The sequence below is a fragment of the Gambusia affinis genome, linkage group LG21, assembly GCF_019740435.1.
Source record: "Gambusia affinis linkage group LG21, SWU_Gaff_1.0, whole genome shotgun sequence".
In the NCBI taxonomy this organism is placed as follows: Eukaryota; Metazoa; Chordata; class Actinopteri; order Cyprinodontiformes; family Poeciliidae; genus Gambusia; species Gambusia affinis.
In genome coordinates, this window is record NC_057888.1 from 5,656,244 (window position 1) to 5,675,909 (window position 19,666).

General features: G+C 36.5%; 1 protein-coding gene across 5 annotated transcripts in view; it reads right to left on the reverse strand.

Annotated features, from left to right (window-relative positions):
- Positions 1-19,666, reverse strand: part of LOC122823984 (RNA-binding Raly-like protein) — a 111,749-nt gene that overhangs the window by 27,951 nt on the left and 64,132 nt on the right. The window lies entirely within an intron of this gene.

The following is a 19,666-nucleotide window of genomic DNA, read 5'->3' on the forward strand; positions in this document are numbered from 1 at the left end:
CATATCAGCTAGTGCCTTCAAGGAATGAGTAATGGCTCCTTTCTTTTCCAAAAACAGGAGAAAAAATAGTCTCAAATGAACCCTGCAAGGTGACTCCATATCACGATGTTCCCTTCTTTTATGCTTCTTTTATTCCTTTATAATGTTCCCCATTTCCAAGCAAGCGCCAGAAGTCATTTTGATGAGACAAACATTAAATGTAGAGGTGTAAAATAAAAAAAAAGCAGGACAGAAAGGGCTGCCAATCATCTGCTAAAGGAAATAGAAGCACATTATTTTCCAATAATTAAGTTAAAAAGTAATATTACGAAGTTTTTTCCAATCAAAGACACGAAGGAGCTGACAGAGATGGATGTTCAGAGGGCGATAGGTGGTGATATGGGGAATATTTCTTTGCTCCAGATTTAGCTCAGATGTCTTTGACACGCGTCTCTCGCTGAATTGTGAAGCTGGACAGGTGTGTGATGAAGGCAGGAGGCTGAGATAAAGAAATTGCTGCATCTAATAAGCGCTGAGGACCAGCAGCCGGTCTGGATCTCATAAAAGCTTTCATCTTTGCTCCACTAAAGGATTTCCAAGGGCAGATTTTCACTGAATCTCACAAGGGCAATAAAACGTGTTATCGATATTCTGGAGATGTAGACAAAGGTCTTTCTGCTTCTCTCAGACCTCACGCTTCCTTCCTTCACTCCCAACCCTTACTCTTAATTTCCTCTGCTTCCAGAGCCGCGAGTTAAGAGGAAAACATGCATCAGTCCCTTCAGACAGGAGAGTAAATATAACATGACATTTTCCCGAATCAGAATTTTTAAAATCTTACACATCGGCAGAAAATTGCCTTGTTTACCGACACCTCCCAGCAACAACAAAGGCTGGTTTTACTGCTGATCTAATTACATGGAAAAAGACAGCAGCGGAGCAGGAAGCTATCTGCATATCAAAGGTACTGCACGTCAAACCTTTGAAGATCAAACAAAGGAGAATGAGATCAAGCTGAAGTTTTCAATTGTGGATATGCTGTATTATTTCACAAACTATTGTGAAATTAGACTGAAGTCAGGAAAGGACGAATTTCATCGCAAAGTTGATCCATTTCAGTTCAAAGAGTGCTATAGATTCATTCTGTTATTTAAAAAGATTTTTGTTTATTTTGAATACACCAAATGAAGCCCAAAAACTCAGATTTTTCACAAAAAGTTTAATGTTACATAAGACCAATAGATGATTTTTAACAGTCATTAACACTTGTTAGCATTAGTGTAGCATGGCAAGCATGTAGTTAGCCTCCAGTGGTGCAGAGGTGCTAAGAACACATAGACTGCCCAGAATTTTCTAACATATTTTTCCTTCCACTCAACTTTCGAATAAAATACTTGGATTTATCTTTCTTTAGCTTGTTTCAGCAGCTTTTCGTGGCTCAAATTCCAGGATTTTACATGATTGTAAAGGAGAAATTTCCTGAGAAGCAAAACTTTGGGTTTTATTAACTGTAAAGCATAATTATTAGAATTAAAGAATAAATAAACAGTCAAAATAAATCAATTTATGTAAGGAATAAAATAAGTTATTTTTCTATTTAATTGTAAAAAAACTTAAACAAGAATCAAATGTATTGAGATGCTGAAAAACAACACAAACGAATTCAAACATAATTTGCTGTACAATAAATAATACAGCAGTATATAATAGTTTTAAAATATGTCCATATTTGTCATAATAGTTCAGGGTACTATATAAGAATAATTTATGTGCAATTAATTTAAGAAAATTAGCAGTTTCAAAACATCATATTGGGCTGTAAGGTTTAATGAGTTTCATAATTTATTTTATTACATTTTATGGACAGAGAAATTACTCAAAAGCAGAGATAAGACGGGCTGCAAACCTCCTCTGAACCTGGGAGGGGGAAAAAAATCCATTACTGCTTTGCTAATTAATTCATTTCTGTGACTGACACTTTAGTTTCTGTGCAAAAACACTGAAAGCACAAAATTAAGTTTCCAGTCCATTTACTGCAGCCAGTTCATAAAGTTAGCATCGTCTTTAACTTTCAATGTAAACTGACTACAGCTCCAGAGACCCAATTTATTTTTATAGACCATTTGAGAGGTTTTGATTTGATCATGCTTTTAGTAAGTGAGAAATGAATTAATTTATCACCGAACAAAAGAACAAATTTCTCGCCTGCAAGACAAATAAGAAAATGTCAATCATGTTAAGTGCTGCTAAAACAGCATTTTCCTTTTTCTATACTAACAAAGAAACCTGAGCAGGATTTGGTCTTTATGGAGAAAGAAAGAATTGGTAAATGTTAAAATTATTGATCTGGTCTCTCTTTCCAGTCCAAATATAGAAAGAGATATATAATTAGCAACCAATCAGATCTTGTTGCCAATTTGCTTTTTTTGCTTTTTGTGTTGCTTTGACCTGCTAATACTGACTTCAGTTGAACAGAAGAAGATATAAGAATAACAAATTGTCTTCCTGCAATTTGGACTTATTATTTATCATCATGAAATAAAACAAAACAAAAACATTTGCCCTCTTACAGATTTCTTGTTTTTGCTTTTCTCCCCAGATCATTTCTAAACAGAGCTACCAACAGCGAATACAAATCAACTGTGTGAAAAAGTAGTTTTATGAAGCAAGTGGCTTTGCTGGGCTGGACAGCGGCGCAGTTGGTAGCTCTGTTTTATTGGTATTTTTTTTCCCCCTGTCTAATCAATAGCCTGCATGAAATATTCCTTAAAGCAGAGCTAAACTACGTCCGTTAACTGGCATGCTAATGTAAGAGCTAAACGCTAACTAACTATTATTGATTTGGTTGTCTACAAAATAGCTTTGACTGTTTTAGCTGTAGCACTGGGGCACTGAACACAGTACCCTCAGTGCCTGTACTCTCCCATTCTCCCAAAATATGGGAGAATCGGCTCATAATCCACAGCACCTGCAGGCACTGGCTCAACACATAAAGGCACAGCATTAGTCTGAGATCCCATCTCTCCGTGTGACCCATAAACACCAGGAGCTGTCCAATGCAACTGAACAAAGAAGCACTCTTGGTTCTTAACATTTCAGGTCAATTTCATACTTTTTCAGGTCCCATGTTCCACAGCTCTTGTACCATTCTGCAAATTAAATGGTAGAATAAATACAAAGGCTCAAAAAGAGCTTCTTCTATGAAGATCAAGCTTTACAAACCCTGGAAGAATGGCTGTGTGGACAAAAGAATATAAAGGATGCAAGGATATACTAACTGATGGATGGAAATTATATTTCCATTTCACTTTCATTTATGTTTGATAAAATCATTTTAAGGGAACCTGCTATGAAAAAATTATATTTTGCACATTTTTGTACTTCCATTCGGGTCTTAACAATTTGTAAAAACACCCAGCTGGTATTTGGCAATCAGTTCATGTTTTTCGGTATCTGAAAAATTACCAGTTTCAAAAACCTCTGGAATGTAAAGTCGTAGGCCCAGCACCGTAACCAGTGCAGCTCTGCCCATCACCTAGCAGCCAAAGCAAAGTTCCGCCGTCACCTAGCAACCCAAGCAGAGCTCTAGCACACTTGGTGATTTGGTTTTAGCACAACAGGTCACCTTTAAGCTGGAAGTTTACATTTTTTTAAAAACTGGCCTGTTTTAGATAAAATAAAGTCTGGAAATACAAGCCGTTTTTCATGCAACATTGACTTTTTTTCCTTACTTATCCAGACCTGGAAAATATTTAAAGGTATTAAGTACAATTTTAAGTACTTAATACTTAAAGGTATTAAGTATTTTCCACATACTTAAATGTTTACATTTAAATATCTCAGATGTAGTAACTAAAAAGCAGAAAACTCAGGACAGATGAATGCAGAATGGAGAGGAAGGCTAGTGGTGGGAAACAAGACATAAAAATGATATTTAGCCAAAACAAACCGAGTATAGCAGTTTTCATTGTGAGAAAGCTAACTCTTTTATCTAGATAGACAGACAGATGTCTGTTTCTCATTAATTCTCCGTCTTTCTGTGTCACTACTAGATGTCTTGGCAGCCGGTGGTCCAAAGAGCCTTGATGATGCTGTTGGTGGGAAAGACTAGGGCTCTTCGGGAGCAACATCTTGTGACAGCTCTGTCACATTATTTCATCATCGACAAGGGAGGCACATTAGGTCTTCTCTGACAGATAGATAAAATCAGATTTCCACCACAGACAGTAGCGCGCCGCCTTCGGCTTGTGCAGAACTGAACCGAAAAAAAGGGATTCAGATTTTTGGCACAGCTGGAGTTTTTTTTTTTTTTTTTTAAGTAGCTGCATCTTGCATCTTATGTGAGAACTAAAATGTTCGGAACGGATTAAATCCTGGAATTGCTGGTGGCTTATTAAAGAGAAGTAGAGCTTCCCTCTCGAACCGCTACAGCATGGACTGTGTTGCGCTTGATTAGCATGCCTTCCCACGGACACGCACGCTGAAATTCTGGGCAAAGAAGTGTAGTCTGTGAAGACAGACAGCACAGTGTCACATACAAACTCTGAAACACAAAAAACTGTCCCAGAGGAAATCTGTCTGGAAATCTAGCAGCTTGCCCAGACATTTTAGACCAGCTAGTCTGTACATACCCGTAAAATCATTTGGCCTGTGCTGCCAACCACACGCATCTGTTACTAAGTTAATATTTTTTTATTAAAAAGGGTTTTGTAAACATTTTTTCAAATATCAGCCTTTGGTTGTGCTTGTGACAGAGCTCCAAAGTTTTCAAGCAAAGTCTAGGATCCATTCACTTGAGTTCAACCAGCTTTCTCTACACATACAGCTCACTTACATTTTTGTTAAGTGTTCTTGGCTATATAGCTCAAGCTCAGTTACAGTGAATGGAAAACATCTGTAAACATCAATTTTCAAGTCTTGAAAGCAGGAAGTGTCAGAAAAGTTTCCACAGGGATAACTGGCTCATGGCGGCCAAGCGTTCATAGCGACGTCGAGTTTTGGTCCTTTTTGATGTCGTCTCTTCCTATCTTTGTGAAGCAGAATTCACCAAGCATTGGATTGTTCCCCCACTAAAAGGGAATGTGAGCTGGGTTTAGACAAGTTAGTTTTACCCTGCTGATAATGTGTTGTTGCAACAGTAATCCTGCCCAGTTACATTCAAGTCTAGGCCATTCTGACATATGAATACAATTTGATCAAAACCATCCCATTGAAGCTCTGGCTTTACTCCTAGACCAATAGAATCAAGAAATTACTTAAAGAGAACCTGTCTGACAACATGAAGTAGGCTAAAAGATCTCAAAAAGTAACATAGCATGCCTAGATTAAGAACAGATACAAAACCACTCCCTCCTTTCCATAGACAACAGTGTATGCTATTATATTTTATGCTTAAACACCACAAAGGAATATCTTAAATTTGCCAAAGTAATCTTCATGATCCCTAAGACATTTGGGAAAATATGCTGTGGGCTGATGAGAAAAATGTGGAATGTTTTGGAAGACAGGTATCCTGCTACAGTTAGCAATAAATTAAATCAGCGTTTTTTAAATAAGTACAGACATAAAGTGTTGGGTAAGCACTTTTATTTGCTGGAAAAGTTTTTCTCATCCAGAAAAAATGGTCTCTCTCTTGTAAACATTTAAATTATTCAATGACAGACACAACCTAAAGCTAAAGGGGAAAGAAGAACATTTATGGCCACAGATAGTTGTACCAGAGTCAACAGCCAGACCATTAGAACAACCTCTTGGTTTGTTTATAATCATAAAGTCTCTCAGCTAAGAAAATGTGTTGCTTTGTGTCTCACCACAAAACATCTGCTGTCATTTATGGATTGATTTAATAAGTAAAGACTCACTCACTCCAAGCATTCCTTCTGCATGTTTTCACTCAATTATTTGCTCTAGATGAAACTTGTTTATTTCTCAACCTCTTAATCTATTGAACAGTTTATAAATCCGCATTCTCGCTGCGCTCCAAGCAGGTTTGTACAATGTCAGGAAAATATATAAGTGTGAACTGCTGAAAATCGCAACAATGTTAATTATATTAAATTTTTGCTTTTTATTTCATAGAGTAGAGTTTGAGCTTGAACATCACAGCTACTAAAACTATGCATCGAGTGCCAAATTCAATATTGATATGAAAAACTTGGCATTGCTGATCAACCATTGGATCCAAGCAGTTCTTTGCAGTTGTGATATGAATGGCTATGAGTGAGATTAAATAATATGCAGCTCTACATGTAGCAGATAAAACAAGAAACAAACAATATGAGAAAACCAGTGGCAGACTTTTAACATCAAAGTTGGAGTGAAAGCCAGTGTGCCTGAAATTATATCATGACAGATTCACTATTCTGAATCTTATCACTGGTGCACAGACTGATTATGTGTAGATCAGTGAGGCTTTCAGCATGTTCCATGTAGCATTACTTGCTAATATAAAAATGCTGGTCAGAACTGGAGCAGAAATCCCAACATCCATCTGATTGCTGCCTGAACTTCAGTGTTTTGTCATTTTTATCACTGTTCATTTACAGACTTAAATAGAGTCTGTGTTCATCACATAGTGATTTTAAATCCCTGGTTGGAGTTTTTTTTTTTTATTTCCTGCTGCTTTTATATAACATTTATCCTGACATCCTCCTCCTCTCTAGAGAAATCATCATATAAAACTTCCACCCATTAATTTCACTCAACCTGGAGACTTCCATATCACTACTGTTCTACAGGGTGGCCAATCTTATGCATTGATGCCCAATTCAGTGTTCTATCATTAATTCTGGGGAATTTTTATCAAAGTTTTTATTCTTTTTTTAAAAAAAACAAAACATATTTAACAACTTTGGAAGTAGAAATGGATATAAATCTCAGTCTGGACACAACTGAAAATAAAAAGTTGTGAAAATGGTTACATATGCCCTTTAAAGTTTCATGCTGATGCATTCTTAAAGTCGCTGACTGCTTTAGGGGAATGTTCAGTACAGGCGGATAAACAAGCCAAAAAGAAAGAAAACACACTCCTCTCTCTAAGAACACATTTTCATTCATCAGTCACAGCAACACCACGGCACTTTTTGATCATCTCACCCAGCTTGACATTGCTCACCCTTCAACATACTCTCCCTGCAATTCCTGCATATATATATATGTATATTCTGAGTATTGAACAAGCTGCATATGATGCTGAGAGTCAGTTAAGCTGTGAATTTACTAGACTATATGCAATTTGCAAAGAAAAACAAGAAAATAAAAGCAAACTGGCCGTTTTAAATCCTAAAAAGCAGCTGGAAACAGCTTTTTATCAATCTGACTCTGCACAGGTTTTTTTTGTCTCTGCCTCTTCTGCTTGAAAACACCTGAATGTTTTTGCCTTTTTTCTCTCTTAACACTTACTCCTCTGTGTATTGTCCAAATGTGTGCAGAACCAGAAAGAGGTAAAGCAGGGTCCATTTCTGCAGATTCAATTTTCTTTTGTCAAGCAAAAGCAGTGTACAGATCTCTCTTCCATGAACCACAGTTATTCTTTAAAGAAATTATACTATAAATGTGAAAATTTAAACCTAAAATATCCCAGATGAAAAGCTACAAAATATAACTGGAATAATTTGGATTAAAAATATTGCACATAAGCAGACGTTTATCCTCACTAACAGCCTAAATACTTTCCATCCCTCCAAAAATCTTGCAGTGTATGCAGTTTTTGAAATCAACACCAAAACAGAAGTAATTGTTTATCCCTCCATAGTCTTAATTAGCGCATGAAACCAACAAAAGCAGAAGCAGGTGCAATACAGACTGCAGCAAAAGTATTTCAGTGCAGATCAATTTATTACACAGACACAGTAGCAACTCATATTTGTCTCCTGAAGCAGTTTGCAGCTTCTAAGCAAAGCAAAGCAGCGCAGAGAAAATGTCCCCCGTGTTATTATCACCTGTCCGTTCAGGATGCTGTGCAAACTTACAGCGATGGTTGCGACGCTTCCCCTTGTACATGGTCATTATATACCGGTCCAGCTTTGCGCTTTTCACAGACAGGCAACAACAAGACAGGCAGGAAGGAGACGAGAGCGCGGCGTGCAGCAAGACTTTCCGGGGCAGAAGTGTGCCGTGAATCAGCCTCTCAGACTGCCAGACGGAGGAACTGAGGGCGCTTCTTCAGCGCGGATCGTACCATGATGTGACCGGGGAGAGGGGGCGGACCCGGGCAACAGTCAGAGCGTCTCCTCCGCGGACAAATCCGCAGCGCCATTCATGGTCCAAAGAAAGAGCGTAATCTGTATATTAGGTTAAAAATATCCCTGCAGTCAACTATGTGACATCAATTTCTGGTACATTAATGAAGTTCAGACAAAAGCGGAGGGTAATATCAATTGGATAATCGAAAATAAATTTTTTAATAACCAAGATTTTATTTTTTTCTCTGATCAAGGTTGGAGTACATAACAGGTCTACAAACTAAAAAACATAAAAATTGACATCAAATCGAACAAAAAAATATCGTTTTCTATTTTAGATCAGGTGGGATTAACAAAATAAATCTATTGTTTTTCTGTGGTTCATATTTATAAGTTTACATATCCCTATATTTGGAAGGACTCATTTTTAAACTGTATTAGATTAAGAGAAATTATCACACCTTTTTTACAATACTTTGCTGGATTTTTTTTGCCCATTCCCCTGTATGATATTTTTATGATTTCTTATTTTTGTGTTTGTATGATGTAAAGCACTTTGAACTGCCTTTTGCTGAAATGTGCTGCACAAATAAACCTGGTTGACTGATTGATTAATTGATATCACTGGTGTAACTGAGTCAGTTTATTACATTGGCTTGAATTATCTTGCAGATTGGATTGAGATATTGGAGTTTTATGATTGCATATATTTTCTTTTTAATCCTTACAAATTTGTAACAAAATTTCCAGCTTTCTCATGTTTTCTTTGTTTGGAAGATTCAATTGTAATGAAAGTTAAATTCCTGGCTGTTTCAATGTATTTTTTTTTTTCCTGCCGTATATTCACCCATTTTACACCTACTCTTTGTTCATCCCTGGGAGACAGAGCCTCTTGCTGAACAGTTATTTAAACCAATTAACATCACATTTTCAGGAGTCTGGACACAGGACCCAAGAATGAACGGGATTTAGGGAGTTTCACAACTCTATGAGTTGTAGCTTGGTTAAAAATCCAGAAGAGTTATTCCAGATACCGACCAAATGTATGTAAATTTCTGACATGTGTTCTCTAAGTATTGTGGCATTTAGCAAAAAGAAACAACTTTGGTTATTCTGCCTGACCTAAAGTGAAATGTTTTGGTCTGATTTAACTTCAAAAAGTGAGAAAATAAGGTGTGCATATTTTTATTTGGGGTATGTAAACCTCTGCTTTCAACTGCATGTGTAAAACAAAGTGACTTGAGAATGAGCTGTGGGGAACCCCACAGAAGTTTTGTTCTCTCAGATTTATTATTAAGTAGGATATGAACCAATTTTTTTTACTGTATCCAACAACTCCACAAACCTTTCCTGTCCATCCATCAACGTGTTGTAATCAGCTTTGTCAAAAGTTGATTACAACTAATTTATTAAAATAGATAGCCACTTAATCAGTGCCTGTATACTATAAAAACACCATAGTTGGACATAAAACACTTTATCTTCACAGCAACTAATGATAATGTTAGTAATGAAGACAAACTACTGATAAGATGATAATAAAAGCCTATTATCTTTCAGAGTAGCTCTTAATACCATTTATATTGTTCAGGATTCTGACGACATTTGAACATGGACCAGAATTTTACAACGATGCTGCTTCGATTAAACCACAATCCTTAAACTATGACTCAGCGCAAAGTTTCAACCACTGCCAGCTGGAACACCAGTCTTATTATCACACCAATGTGCAAACAATGTCACTGGGATAAAAGTGATTTAATAATAACCTCCAGCACATCACTAAAAAAGCGCTACTCATTTTGCTTGCAGAGGTAGACTGTGTTGCCAAGGAGATGAATGTACAAAAGCAGGCAGAATTTGTGTAATTTATTCCACTATATCACATTATTGCATTGTGGACTGAATACCAACAATTGTTTTTGGTTGGAACAGGATTAGATGTGTGGTGGAGTTAAAGCCAAGCATTTGGCATTTGCTTTGGCTCTCACATCACACCCGAATGAGAAAGTCTCCTTCTAACTTTTATGGCTTTAACGCCAAGAAAGAATGAAATCCCACAGAATGCACAGAATATGATTACAGCTCCATGCTTTGGGCTAGAGGTCAAAGGGATTTTTGGTAAACATTGTCTCCTTTATGCTGGGAATCTCAGCTAAAAACATTATTCTTAACTATAACTGGCATCTTTTGAACATGCTACATTCAGAATCAATCAATAGTGGAATAGAAGTGGTTTTATGAGTGAAGTGGGGACATCTGCTGTCCATTATAGATTACTGCATCCTGTAAATTTACATAATTCTTTTTTTCTGTGAACTATTGACAACATGTTTCCAAAATTCCAAGCAAAAATCTAGTATCTATTCGCAGAATATGAGAAATGGTCAAAATAACAAAAACGATCTGTAAAATAACTGCAACTTAAGTATTTTCTAAATGTAAGACTCATCATTTATTTTGTTATCAGAGTTCCTTGGAGCTTTAATTTAGCTGTTTCTTTGTGGTATAAATAAAATGTGACACAGATCCATTTCACTTTGCTTCAGACTAAACTCGCATAAGCATAAACCTTTTGAAACAAAAAATGAATATGTGGAAATGAATGTGATGCTGTGGGCTGATTATTAGTGAAATCTTTACATTTTTCCTGATTCTTGAAAACAAACACATTCTGAAGGACATGCTCTTTTGTCTTTTCCATTTTGAAGACGAACTTGTCTTTGGGACATTGATTACAACTAAGATGACTCCAACAGTCTCTAATCAACTTTAAAACTATGTATAAATAAGTAAAAACTAAATCTTCAGCTTATTTTTGATGAGGGATAACACAACTACATGAAGCAGATTTATTATAAGGTTTATTTTTTCTAAATACATTCATGCCAAGTGTGGAATGTGCTTAATATGAAGAGCTGGAATTTTCCCACATAACTGCATTAACTACTTCCCATTAAGCTAATTTCATAACAGCTCAGAATTATATTGAGTTATGACTGATGTAGATAAGCACACATGGGGCTTTAATATAATTTCTGAAACAATAAGCCATCTCTGAACTCCTGCAGCACATCATTACCCGACTCCGCCACAAAGAGCTACACAAAATACACACAAACTTCAGGCTGCTCTGAATCTCAATTGCTTTGCATTCTCAAACAGCACAACCAGCATTAAAGTGCCTTTTTAGAAGAAAAAAAAGAGCCTAATTTATGCAGGAGATAAAGGGAAACAGACGACGCCCTGGGGGAAGATTTCCTCCATGATAGATACAAGTTGCTCAAGCCATCGGATCATGTCGGCCTGCGACTTGCAGATCTTCTTAGCTCATTTGACAGCCGCTGCTTTTGGCTCTAAGTAATTACAAACATATCAACTGCTGAAGCCGATAGCAAACTGTCAGTGTTTGTTCACGTCACGCTTACAGAGGCCAGCCAACTCATCAGCTAAGCTTCAAGCCCTTCTGTGTCATAAATGTCCCGGTGCTCCCTGTAACAGTGAAATTTGGCCCCATTTTGAAGGACTTGGATGGTTCAGTTGCATGCGATATTTTATGCTGGAGTTGATGCAGCAAAAATCTGCAGAGCTACAAGGACAAAGAACGGCTTATGCAACACAAGAGCTACTAATAAGATTCCTGTCTGAGCTGAAGCTACAAGAAATATCGCCCCAAGCTTTTAATGGGAGGATTACTACGGCTCAGATGCTAACTGCAACCAAATCCTGTACAAGAGCACACCCTAGTGGTCAAAACAAAGCATGACAGTGAAAGTAGCTTAAAAAAAAAAAAGAGTTCCTGCAGATCTTGATGACATAAATGTGTAAAAAACCATCTTGTGTTTATCTTTGCTTAAATTTTTTTTTATGGTTTAGTATATAGGATGTTACATATTTCCATGTTTTCTTTAAGCTTCTCATCTGTTACTATGACAACATTATCCCTTAACTGAAGATTTATTGAGGAAAATACATAAAAAAGGCAATTCTGTCTCCATTGTAACAAAATGTACACTACGTTGAGATTTGAAATGAAAATCTGAAGATGCATATACAGAAAAAAACAGCTACATGTGTCATGTTGACTAATACATTTAAGTCTATATGCCGTGTTCAAATTTAGCCTCATTATTTTCTTTATACATTTTTATTCCCCAAAAAGTGAGCACAATAATAATAAAAAATGCATAAAAATCCAGTGATATATAAAATATGACCAACTGTACTTTTCCATTAAGTCTTTCTGCTGTAAAAATATTTCTTTCTGATTTCTGGATCAAACATGGACTTTCTGACACTGGAATAAAACCACAGACCTTCACTAACAAGTATGCACAGTTTACTTTCTTTCACTTTAAAACAGTTTCATAAAACATGGACCATTGGTTCTTGGTTTAGGGTTGGACCCAATTCCAACCCACCTTCCAACCCTCATCGGTGTGATGTCATGAGGCTACATGACTACATTTCATGAAAACCTACTAAATTTAGTCATTGCTAGACAACATACTATTAACAGCATTTAATCTGATATTAGCTTCCAGCTAACATTTTATACATTGCTATTTTAACAATTTAATGTTATGAAACACAGCAGTGACCCACGACAATTAGCATAATCTATAATATCCTTTAGCTAATTTCAGGTTACAACCTGCTCTGGACTAGATGATCTAAAAATATTTTTTCTTACTGTTTATATTCTTCAGAATATCAGAAAGTTTAGCATCAAAAGAAGATTGGAGACTATTTAACTTTTTTATGTTTCTGCTTATTACATTTCTGTATGGATTATATTACTATAGGTCATTATGCTAGTGCTAGCCTAGCTGCTATCATTATTATTTTTAGCTTGCTTTAGCTTTTTAGCTAATTTTAGCTTTTTAGCTAATTTTAGCTTTTTAGCTAATTTTAGCTTTAACATGGATGTTTTTATACTGCATGGAGTATGTTACTGTAGGTCAAGATGCTAGTCTTGACCTACAACTAGCGTTAGCTTTTCAGCACACTTTAGCTCATAAACTGTTGTGACCTTACAGATTTGTAAACAGCGTTCAGCACAAATTTCTAATATTATTTGGCTGGTATTTTTGCATTGACTGAAAGTTTTCACTCTTACAGTTTATCTCCAGTGTTTGTGTTTCACAGGCTTTTGATTTACTCTGTTGCTTCTCCATATTTCTTAGATTTTTGCATGTTTTCTGCAGTCGACTTCAAATGCTTCTGCAATTTTCACTAAAAATATTCAGCTTACAACATTCGCATTGTCTTTTCCCAGGAAATGCAAATTTTTCTAGCTGCAATTGGGATTCACACAAGCATTAACGCCTGCCAAATCTAATTCAGCTCTGACGCTATCGGTGTCGTGGTCGTTCATCCACTCAGCAGAGATAATAGAAGCCGCACAGGGTGGCCAGGGTTAGATAAATCCAATACGCATACAGTAACGTTTCCAGGACGTAATGAAGCTAGAAGACACAGAAGTGTTGCCTGCTGAATGATTTGAAGCAAACGGCCGTGAAAAGAAAGAGCGAGGCTGATGGATCTCACTTCATTTCTCCCTCTGACCTCCTGTATCTGAGATTAACAAGGCTGTAAATTCTTTGGCTGAGCTTGAAGAGCCATTAAAATAGTGAACAATGTGAACTGATTTAAGGGCATTTTAGTCATTAATGAACACAATAATGTTAATTCTTTGGGACTATAGTAGGAAGCAGGAGTACGCCGGGAAAACACCAACTTAAAGGTGGTCGGTCTGTGACAGCACCAACAGTGCAAAGTCCTTTTTTCACAGATTTGTGTTCTGTGAGAAAAACAAAAAAATCCTATGCATACCATAGAGTATTTTGGTCAATTTCAATATATATATTTGCTCCATGGAGCAAAATCAGCAAGTTAGGCCACAAATTTCCCAGTTAAAAATGCAAAACAATTTTATTGTGAATTCTTTTCTTTTTACCTGCTCAGAAACAAAACATGTATTTTAATCAAAAATGCCTGAAAAGGGTGTAAAAGTTGCACATGTTGGTAAAGATTTTAGTTCATTCCCTGCAGCAAAAATGAGCAACATTTGAAAACCCTAAACTGAATTTAGCCCGTTTTAGTTATTGGATGTGACTAAAAAAAATTGTTGGAGATTTTTGGCCCTGCTTATGACACTAAAACAAAACAATACAAACAAACAAAAAAAGATGCAGCTAATAAAAGAAAAACACTTGTTTTGTACCTAAAATTTATTATTTAAGATACACATTTCTTTTTCTATTAAAAATCTCACAAAGAAAACACAAAAAGTCATTTGTGGAAGTGCCATTTAGCCCATTCCTGAAATGCATTAAGGAGCCACAAAAAGCTCCTCCAAAGCCCACAATTGGCCCTTGGGTTGCACTTTGGACACCCCTACCTTAAATGGTTCATAACAGTTCTGATTCACTCGTCTTTGATTTAGTACTTTAATTGAGCCACACTGGAAAGTTTTCTAGTATAAATTGTCTTTTTTTATAGATATTTCACAGCAGATTAATCAGATTTGATTAAGACTTTGACTAGGTCACTCAAAAACCTTTCAATAGGTTTAGTGAATCATTTAGCGGCACACATGTTCACTGGATCCTCTTCTCGCTGATTAACCCAACGATGCTTCATCTGTCTATAAAAAATATTCACCCCCTTGGATACTACAGCTTTTTTATTACTTTTGCAAGTCATTTATTTATAAAACTATTGCATATTAGGGCCACTGCAAATAAAAAAATATAAAAATAACAGGAGTACATTTCTGCCAAAAATAAAATTTTTTAAGAACAAAATTAAATTTATGAGCTCCAAAAATTAAAAATTTGCTAGAAAAAAGTAATTTTGAGACCAACCTAAAAATGTTTTCAACAATTGCCCTAATGTACATATACTGTACATAAGTAGGACAATGCGTTAAAACATTAGTATTGTTGTTTCTAAATGAGTATGAACTTGTTTCGTCTTTTATTATTATTATTATTATTATTATTATTATTATTATTATTATTATTATTATTATTATTATTATTATTATTATTATTAATTACTTCAGGTCTGAAAGCTATTATTTTGACCATTTCTCATTTTCTGCAAATAAATACTACATTTTTGCTTAGAATTTCAGAGACATGCTGTCAGTAGTTCATAGAATAAAGAAACCATTTTAATTTTACTCAAACATATATACACGTACAAAGAGAAAAACCAGAGAGCTGAAAAATTAAAAGTGCTCTTAGTTTATTCCCATGCATATTTATAGGCATAAGTGCATCTATATCTATATCTATATATATAAAGTGATGGACGGCTGGGAGGTGCGGTGCAGGACATGCACAAGGTCAGCAGGAAGACAGCAGTGAGGTGTGTGGTGGGAGCGTCACATGGTTTCATGGATTCATGGATTCATGGTTTCATGGCTGTGAATACATCTGCAGCAGCCATGGGCCCCATTTTGTTTGCAGTGGTGATGGACAGGTTGACAGATGAAGTCATGCAGGATTCCTCATGGACAATGAAGTTCACAAATGATCCTGAGATCTGCAGTGAGAGTCAAAAAGAGAGAACTTCATCAATTTCACCTGGATTTTGTTAGAATATGGGATGTAAAACAATGTTGAACAAAAGCACAAGTTAGAAGTAGAAACTTCTTTTCCCAGCTGTACAGTAGTATTATCAGTAGTACTGGTTTATGGATAAAGTTAACATAAAAGAGTAGTAATATTCTAGCAATAAGAGAGTTGGAAGGAGCATCATTTGTATTGGAGTTTTTCATTCGTGTTTGTTTATTATTAAAGTATAGCATTTGATTTCCTTACAGTAGCCTCAAGCAAAATACTATTAAAAGTTTATTCTTTTTAAATAACTGATTTAACTAGGGTTATTATTGGTTCTTTTTCCAAAACAGCACTTTATTTTTTTTCTCGAAGTAGGAAAATAAAGTCGAAAAATAAACATATTTTTATGCTAATTTTAGTTGATTCAATATAACTGAAGCAGTTACATCACTTTTGAATGTAAAATAGGAACTAAAAGTTTTGAGGTAATACTATTATATGTAATATATTGTATAAATATTTCAGAAAATAGTACATTTGCATGACTATAAAGTAAAAAAATAAAGTAGAAAGGAAAATAAATAAAGGGAAAGGTTAGACATTAACCAAGCAAAGAAGAAAAGGAGGAAAACATGAAGAAAAAAAGCAAGTCGAGTACAAAGGAGGAAAAAAGGACTTGAGAAAGGCAGGTAGGTAGGAAGGACACAAGGAAGGAAGGGCAAATGCAAAGAAAGACATATTAAGTATAAGTAGTAAAAAGAACAAAAAAAAAGAAAACATACATAAGGAAGGAAGAAACCCCACAAAAAGTAGGAAAAATGTAAAGGAAAAAAAAAAGGACACAAAGATATGTCAAAAATGTGATGGATATGAAAAAAGGTGTCAAAGATATGAGTAGAAACACAAACCAGAAAATACTCAAATCAAATTCCAGGCTTTTCCAAGTGTGTTAAAACTCACAATAACAGAAAAACGCAAATATAAGATTTTCAATGAAAAAAATGACAATCTGTGCAGGACTGTAATAACTAGCAACCGACACAAGGTGGCAGTATGGGACCACACATTCAATGACAGCCTTCCCAAACAAATCGCTCCTGCCTCAATGAGACTCATGTAGCTCACATCCAACTGCGGCTGTCTTGACCCATCATTTCAACACAAATTAATACCTGATGAATTTGCCTTTTTTATGATAACAGGCGCTCATCTCGGCCGGGCATCAAATTTCACTTGACAGGACGGGCAGCACAAAGACAGCCCATCCTCCTCAGTTAGATGAGGCCCATAAATCCAGACAGAGCTCATTAATAGTTCTGTCACACAGGTGGGCTACTAAGCAAACGGTGACACACTTTAGATCCTGGAACCCATACGGTGCTTAGGTTTCGCAATAATCCACTTTAAATCACTTTGTTTTGGAGTGTCCATCAATTTAAAGACTTATGATGCACAAAATACCCACTTCATAATTAGTTTTGAAACCTGTTTCCCACCTTCTCTGTCGCAGCGTATTAAAGTGTGAACGAGCTACGAGGATTGGCCAAGGTCAGGACTGCTCCTCTAACCAGCTGCTATCTGCATCCGTAAAGCTGCTGCTTGTCCGTTTCCCCTCTGAGACACAACAGTCAACATCTGTGTGCTACTCTCCCCGTCTCCCAGCGCTTATTACTAATAAGGACGTCTTTGGTTCCAGCAACTCGACTCTTATCTGAGGCAAGTCTCAGCGAGTCAGCAGACAGTTCAGTGTCTTAATCAAATCTGCAGAGATTATGCAAAATACTCTGGACACTCTTTTACAAAGAGGTCAGTATAGGTGGAAGTCATCATCCCCCCCTTCTGAGTGATGTCCCTAATTAAATCCGTACAGTCGCAGAGAGGAGGTTGATAAACCACAAGAGGCTGAGTTGAGCGTAATACTTTTAAGCTTCCAGATAAGATTTTAATAGAAATAGGAGGAGGCTGCAAAACTGTATTTAACTAATGAAGTTCTGGTTGTAATTTATCAGAAAATAAGGTGGGAAAATTATCTCCATTACTTACAGCTCGTCTCAGTAGGTCAGGTAGCCATTTGTGTACATGCTCTGCTTCTGTAAAGGTTTTCTCTTACCTTTGAGTGACTCTAAAGCACCAGGACTATTAAACATTTTGGGATTGTTATGTTGAAACCAAAAGCATGAATGTATTTGGTAACACTTTATTTGACGGGTTGTGAATAAGACTGTCATGACACAGTCATAAACATGACGTAACACCTGTCATGAACATGAGTAAGTATTCATGAATATTTGTGACTGTTGTCATAAAGTGTCATTCGGTAAATCATGACACTTTTAATACAACGTTGATATTATTCAAAATGTCTTTGTTATGACAACTTGACATTAACTGAGAAATCATGATCTGACATAAATTTGTTATAAAAGTATTACTGATTAAACTTTAGCTTTAATAACATAAAGTTACATCATTTTTAAATCATTCAATCGTGGTGTTTTCATAAACTCAGTTTCATTGGGAAACATAATTGTTAAATTTTCAGTTGCTGTATTTCACTTACACAGTGCAATATGTCAATAAATCAAACCCTTTGAAAAATCTGTTACCTCCCTGGCCTGTGGTGGCGCTGTACCACAAACTGCTGATGGAAACAACAAGAAGATGTTGTTTATGAAGTGAACACAGGAAGGAAGAAGCACAACTTCTTCCGTCACAAAATGCAATGGTGTCATATTTCAGCGAATGTAGGATTTCTCTTTTGTCTTTGTTAAAAGATCCCAACCCAATTCAACTTCAAGTGCCACACTCTCGCGTTTGCTTTTGTTGCATTTACCCAGAATGCAGTGCGCTATAGTTCGCTTCCTGCTTTTGAAGTGGCCTCCGGTGCTGTTGTTCACAAATGCATTCAAACTCTACAAGAGTTCATTTTATTTGAACCAACACCAAGGTTTTTAGGTGCTTTAAGATTCATATCAGAGGTAGATTCACAGCTCCCCAGACGAACTAGAGTTTTGCTAATGCAGACTAAACATAGCTGGTATGAATTAAGCACCACTTTCTGTTGCTCTATCTCATAAAACCCCAATAAAATTTTAAATATATTAAGGTTTGTTGTAGTATCGCAACAAAATGTGGAGAAATTTTGCTGGATTCTGTTCAAAAGTGGTACAAACAGTTTTCCTGGTGCAGAAAAACTTCAGGCATCAAACCTGGTGTGATATGTATGAAAACACTGAAACACCCTGAATCTGGATTTCCTGCAGCAGGAAGTGGATGCCCTAAGTCACCAGTCCTCATCTCTGCAGTGTAATTAGTATGAGGGAATAAGAAAAGGCTGGAAGTCAACAACTGAGAGAGCAAGAGAGCAAAGACATGGAGGGAGAGTCGGTGGAAAGTCAGACAAGGAAATTTGGGGAGTAAACACATGAAGGAGCATGATACCGCTCTGGGCGAGGTTAGGGGCCGTTTTTAATTTTATTCTGTTTACCCTGATTTGATCCTCACTGATTCTTAAGTCGTGCACTTTAAGATAAAGGCAAAGTCAGAGGGTCTAGGCTTTGGGCCCTGGCGTCCCAGGAAATGCTCCAGGGCCCCAGTAATTACCCCTGCATGTGTAATCACAAGTCACAAATCATCACTCACGCACTGTATGCTCCTTGTTTCAAACGCCCGGGTTCCTCCTTCACATCCTGTGAGTCAACGTATGAATTAAGAGAAAGACACGACGAACCCCCTTTGACTTGTATGAAGTGTTAAAGGGCAGATTTTCCATGTCTGGGGTCCGTTATGAGGCTGCTCATTTAGTGAGGCTTTGAGTAAAGGTTGCACCACGGAGGTCTTCATCATATCACCTGCCACAAACACAACCGACTTACTGAAGTATTATCTCCCAGCATGCCCGAGTGAAGAACACTAATCCAACGTAAAAAACTC